Source organism: Balearica regulorum, chromosome Z, assembly GCF_011004875.1.
Source record: "Balearica regulorum gibbericeps isolate bBalReg1 chromosome Z, bBalReg1.pri, whole genome shotgun sequence".
In the NCBI taxonomy this organism is placed as follows: Eukaryota; Metazoa; Chordata; class Aves; order Gruiformes; family Gruidae; genus Balearica; species Balearica regulorum.
Genome location: NC_046220.1, coordinates 84,587,810 through 84,593,809, shown reverse-complemented (window position 1 = coordinate 84,593,809; position 6,000 = coordinate 84,587,810).

Below are 6,000 nucleotides of genomic sequence, written 5' to 3'. Positions count from 1 at the left end.
TGCTCAAGCCAGGATCCATAAAGATATCGAGAAGGGAGCCCTGTGAATGCCTTTGACGTTTGGGACGTGCTGTTTGGCTCTTATAGCATCTTCCAGCGAGGTGGGGTCTGAGACTTGGCAAACAGGCTTGACCTTTGGTGGCCTCCACCATGGCTGGGTGCACTGTGCCTGCTGCTGTTATCACAGCTCCTGGAAGGTGTTTATTGTGTTGGCTTTACAAGGTGGCCAACATGGCCAGCAGCAGCATGACCCAGGAAAGGGGGATAGGGCCCGGCAATGCCTGTGTGCCTGCTGCCCACCTGTGCCTTCCACTTCTGTGGAAGTTTAGCAGAGAGGTTTGCCTTTAAGATGTAGGTGAGGAGGTGCTCCTAGCTGTGCTTCTCCTGAGAAGTCCTAGGAGAGGATGCAGATTGAGAAGACTGAGCTCCAAGTGCCTCTGCACAAGCAGAGCTACAAGGGCTGCATCTCTTCCAGCCTCACCAGCACCCAAAGGGTTCTGGCAGGGAGCAGATGGTGGCCTGGCTGCAGCAAGCTCTCCTCCATCACTGTTTATGGACAAACCTTGTAAAATCACTTCCCTGATCTCAGCTGCTTTGGTGCATGGCTCTGGAAGTGCAGGGATATGGGAACCCCTGCACACACTGTCCACTTGCTAAGGCAATGGCAGTGCCCATCTCATCCCAGGTGTTACTGGGGCCATGAGTGGGGTTTCTGCTCCAGGGTGAGAGCAACTGATCCTCAGGTATTTCAAAGCTTGCCCTGGATGGTCTTCTGTACCTGGCTGTTCCTCAGCTAAGGAGAGGGAGAGGGCTCAAAGTCTTCCAGGAATTATATCTGAGGGGCTGAGCACACAGGGAGAAGATGAGGAGCAGCTCAGGATGTTGGCTGAGTTCTGGAGAGAGTTGAAATGTAGGTTGTCCTTGGCTGAGCTCTGTGCTGTGAGGTTGCTTCTCAGCAATGGTGGGGGGGAAGGACTTCCTGGGTAATGACATGTTGGTGGATGGGTTGGTGGCAGTTAGGTTGAGCTGGATGAATGGAGCATAATTGCATGCTGGAGAGAGAGGGGTTAAGGTGGGTGAGTTACAGGAAATGGAGAAAGTGGAAGGAAAAGACTGATGAAAGAGGTGGTCTTGGGCCTGGGGGTTGGAGTGGGATTTGTCCCCAGTTGCAGCACTGCTGGTGGGATTGCATTGGCAGCCACTGGTTGTTTTAATTCTCCAGCTAATATTTGAATGCAGATATTGAGCCTTTAGAGAACAAGTATGGGGCTTGCCATTTCTCCAACTGTCACCAGGGGCAAATTCTTCCAAAGCTTGGTGGAAGAAGCAATGAGGAAAACCGGTATGGATCTACTAGGGAGAGGCAGTGGCTTGTGGGTGGGAGACAACCCCAGGATGTAGCTGCAGAAACAGGGGTGCAGGTTGACTTTCACAAACTGCAAGATGCGAGGAGTTGTGATTACGCAGAATTAACTAAAAAAGTTGTCTTCTATATGGTTTCTGGAAACTTATGATGAACAGCAGAGCTTGGCTTTGGCTCCAGTGGCCTGTACGGGATGTGATTTGAATTAACATGGTCTTCATGAAAACGTTTTGATGGGTTTTTTAAACATATAATTTTTGTGTAAGTGGAAGAGTGGGAAATTTTTCTGGGTACTTTCTCCTGTCCCAGTTATTTCCAGTATTAGTGATTAATACCTTCAGGAGATAATATCTATTTAAATATCATAAGCCAACTGGATTTTGTCCTCACCTTCCCCCAACTACTTAATCATTTGTGTTAGGACTAAAAGAAAAGGAAACACAGATGCTTTTTTTTTTTTTACCCTTTATTTTTTTCCATTTTTTCCCTTGATTGTTTGACAGCATTTCATCTGTACAATCAGGTTCATTGCTTCTCCCACGTAGCTGGCAGGTTTTCTCTGGTTATTTCTCATGGTCTTCCAATTGGGAAGGGGAAAAAGCTTTAAAGAACACTAAAATCTCATTACAGAGCAGCAAAAGTTAATTGAGGATCTTTAGATCAAACTGAAAAGCCAGAGCTTCTTTTGGCTCGGTTATGGAAAGATGCACTAGATACAAAGTTCATCGTGTCCTGTTAAGTAGCTGTTGGCCAGAAGACAGAATCGGTCTAGGTCAGGGCTTTGATGTTGTTACTGGAGCTGGCTTGGAGGCAGCGTGTGGCTTGGACTTCAGACAGGAATTTAGGCCAGCAGCTGAGGATGATGGGAAGAAGAAACAGGAAAAAAATGTGTATGAAGCTTAATTTTTCTAAATTTACATCTTTTGCAACTAGTCTTGCAAAGTGCAGAGCGTGTTCCTCACCTAGGTGTTTCAGCAACACGTCAGCTTCTGCCGCCTTCCTGGACCAGCATCTTTCCATGGGTTAAAACCCACAAAACCTCTGCTGAAGTCTGAGGAAAAGCTCCTGCAGATTACAAAGGGAACCCAGCTGGGAGACTTTGCACGTGCTTAGCTGTGTTTGGTGTGCGTGTCCTGCTGAGCAATGGCCCGGTGGGTGAGCCTGAACTTGTGCGAAAGCAGCTGGTCAGAGCTTTTGAGATGAGAACTCTGGAGCAACCACCTTGGCCAGGAGGAAGATTTGCAGACACGGCTTGCAGAGAAGCTAACGTGTCTCTGCTTTCGCAGCTTTGCTTACAGAAATTGTTAAGGCAAAATATGTACAATGTGTAAACGTGATGCTTCTTTCCTGAGAACAGATGCTGTTCCATAACAGCCATCAGGAGTGTCCTTCTCTCCCCTTTAATTTTTGGTTTCCTTCACCTTCTGGCTTATTGGATGGGGGTGTAGACAGTATTAGACCAGGCTGAACCAGTAGCAGAAGTAGCAGTAGCTTCAGCAAGCGGAAGAAGCTCTTCAGCTATTTTTCAGTTCATGAAAACTGCTCGGAAGAAAAGGCCGTTCACCCTTCTGGCGTGCGTGCTGGGCAGTTATCCAAGGTCAAGGCATCTAGGGCTTGTCTGTCACTGACTTGTGGAACGCTCCTAAGGCAAAGCTGTTAATCTTCTGGTGCCATCAGTTGATTTTGTTGTGTTTGTGTTATTTGCATGATAAGGCATTGAGGATTGCAGCCTTGCCTGATGGTGGAATGGAGAGCTGTGTTGCTCTTGCTCTCAGGCTTGCTTGCTTGGTGCTCTGATGATATTCATGGCGGTGCAGGTTACTGATAACTATCACGTGGATTCCTGTTCCTCAATGATAAAGTGAATGCTAATAAATCTTTGTAGAGCAAGCAGCCATTCTGAAATCAAGCTTTGTTATCCAACTGATATTTTGAGATCTGTCATTGGAAGTTCCCTCCATTGCAATGCATGAATAATATATAATCCAGCTTTTCCATGGGTGTTTCTTTAATGGGTTATTCAAAGAACCGACAGATTTGGCTGTTTCAGAGATCTGCAGAGCACGGATCTTCTTCTCATTAACATCTGAAGATTTTATGGCATGGGAGTAAGATTGTTTCAGTACACTTGCTTAGCTTTAGCTAAGCTGAATGTGGCCTTTCTCTTCATAATTTGGTAGGATACATCTGTTTTCAGCCAAAAACAGGATATGGAAAGCCATATGGAAAGGAGATAAAAACCCAACTAGATTTGCCTTAAGGTTTGGTCCAAGTCTTGTGTCATTTCTTACTTTGTCTGAGCTCGTTTGCCTGTTTGCAATAATTAGCACAGCTGGCTAGGAGAGGTAGAACAGCATGGCCTGGAAAGCCTTATTTTTATTGGTCCCTTTTCTTCATTTTTCAATCTTGTTACAAGTCATGTCAGAAGAAAAGGATTCTGAACATTTGTGCTTTGTGTTGTCTTTATATGGCTCGTGAAACAGCTGCAAACCAACCTGGAACAGAAAGGACAGATAGGAAAAACCAATAATCAAGTAATAAAAGGTGATCTGATTTTTGTTTTAAACTTGGGTCAGCTCTGGATCAAGCTGCCTTACCCATCCCTCTGGGCAGCAGGAGGTCTCATGATACTTTAGCATGGATTTGCAAAAGTTGCCATATTCTTTGTGTTTGCTGCTGGGCTGGATGGGATTGCCAGGAAGGCAATGAGCTGTATAATTTATGTTGGAATGTCAGCATCTGAACAGGCATAAAATTACAACTCGTTATCATGGTCTCAGGAGCAGGATCTTTGGTTTCTTGGACAGTCGCGGTCATCTTTCGGTGAGGCTGCTTTTAAGGACTGCTGAAATCTTTATCTGATGGAGTGGGGCTGCTGCATTATTTCAGCACGGGAAGCCAGCAAAGAATGTGCTGTCCTTGTTCCTGAAAGGACTGGCTGGTCTTTCTCTTCCCAAACACAGCTGCTGTGTTGAATTCATTCTGTCCAGATTTTTGTAGCTTGGAAACTGCCTGAGACAGCCAGCATCTCCCATGTCAGGGACTTCTGCTGACCTGAAGGGGTGATGTTATACTGGGAAAGGGAGGAGAAGCAAACTCCAAATAGACTTTGTGTTCAACTTACCTTCCAAAGCAGGGATGCTGGGGTGTACCTGCTGAAACCTCCCAATGGCCACTGCTCGCGAGAGCTGGTGCTTGCGCTCAGCTGCTGGAGCTGGGGCAGTCCCGGCTGGGGGCGAGGAGGGTTGTAAAGCATTCCCTGCGCAGGGAGTATTGTTCCTCCGGAGACGCAGCCTGACCTTCGGTGGGACACAACTCACGGGGCTGAATGGAGCGGCAGTGAAAGAGCGAGCCCGAATAAATCTGGGGGAGGGAGAGGGATGCCAGGGGGCTGAGAGCACAGTGGTCAACCCCTTGGCAGGTCCAGCCCGCAGCCTCAGCCCTGCCTGACACAGCTTTGGGGGGGTCCCTGCTGTGCTGATTAATAAATTTATTAGAGACTTCAGAAAAACAGCCCCCCTTTTTTTTTCTCTTCACTTGTCTAGTGCGCAATCAAACTCATAATTGTTGGGAACTGTGCAGGAATGCGTGTTGATGTGCCGGGAGGTGTGATGTTAGCCTCAACATGTGAAGCAGCAGGAGTGATGCCTTCAGGAGCCCACGTTTGCTGTGCGAAGGGCTAGATGCATGGAGGGGATGCCTGTGGATGTGAAAGAGCCGCAGTCTGCACCTCATGTCTTGTGAGCTTATATTTATCACCCTTTTCCTGCAGCTGGACATGAAAGGGGCAAGCAGGAGAATCACCCTGTAAGAGACACAGGCCCCTGCACTGCAGCTGTATCCAAGGGGTAGCATGCAGAAATAGAGTCCCAGATGTCTGAGATGATTTCTTGTGTTCTCTCCTCTTTGCACAGGGTGGAATGTGGCCCCACAGGAATACATTAAAAAAACCCCAAACCCTTCAGCTCTGGGGTGCAGAATAACTGGGGGCTCTACAAGTGACTCAAGGCAAACTACCTTTGTAGGTGCAGCAATCAGGCCACTGCTGGGCTTTCTGTAGGAAAATGTTAACTAAGTAATTTCATGTAAAACTTTCCCAGCTTGGAGGGTATTTACTTTGCTTTCAAAGTCCTTCTGTGCTGCTGGATTTGTGCCACCAATGGGTGTCAGGGATCGGCAAGGCACAGGGACATTTCCTTAAACTTGATGGTGTGGCTGCTGGGAAAACTCAGTTAGTGGTCAGACTTAAGTAAGTTTTCTTAAAAGTACTCACTAATGGGCTAAGTCAGGCAGAGGTGAAGCATTTCATGGAAAAAAAAAAAAACATTCAATGGAGGAAAAAAGCATTGAAGTGGGAAATCAACAGAGAAGAGGGAGTTTGTCCTAACTTGTCCTGGCAATCTTGGCACAGCAGCAATGGTCTTTCCTGAGTCCAGTGTGTTCACTGCAATACCCAAAGAGAGCAAGAAACACAAAATCTTGCTTTGCCCCAGCCAAAAGCTGTAGTGGTATTGCTATGGCTGAAAGAAAACAGGGTGGGAAGGAAGGGTTAATGGTTTTGGTAGTTTCCCCTGCTTGATTGTATCTTACAGCCAGTGTGGGGAAGGGGCAGGCAGAAAACCCCTCTACTGCTACCCA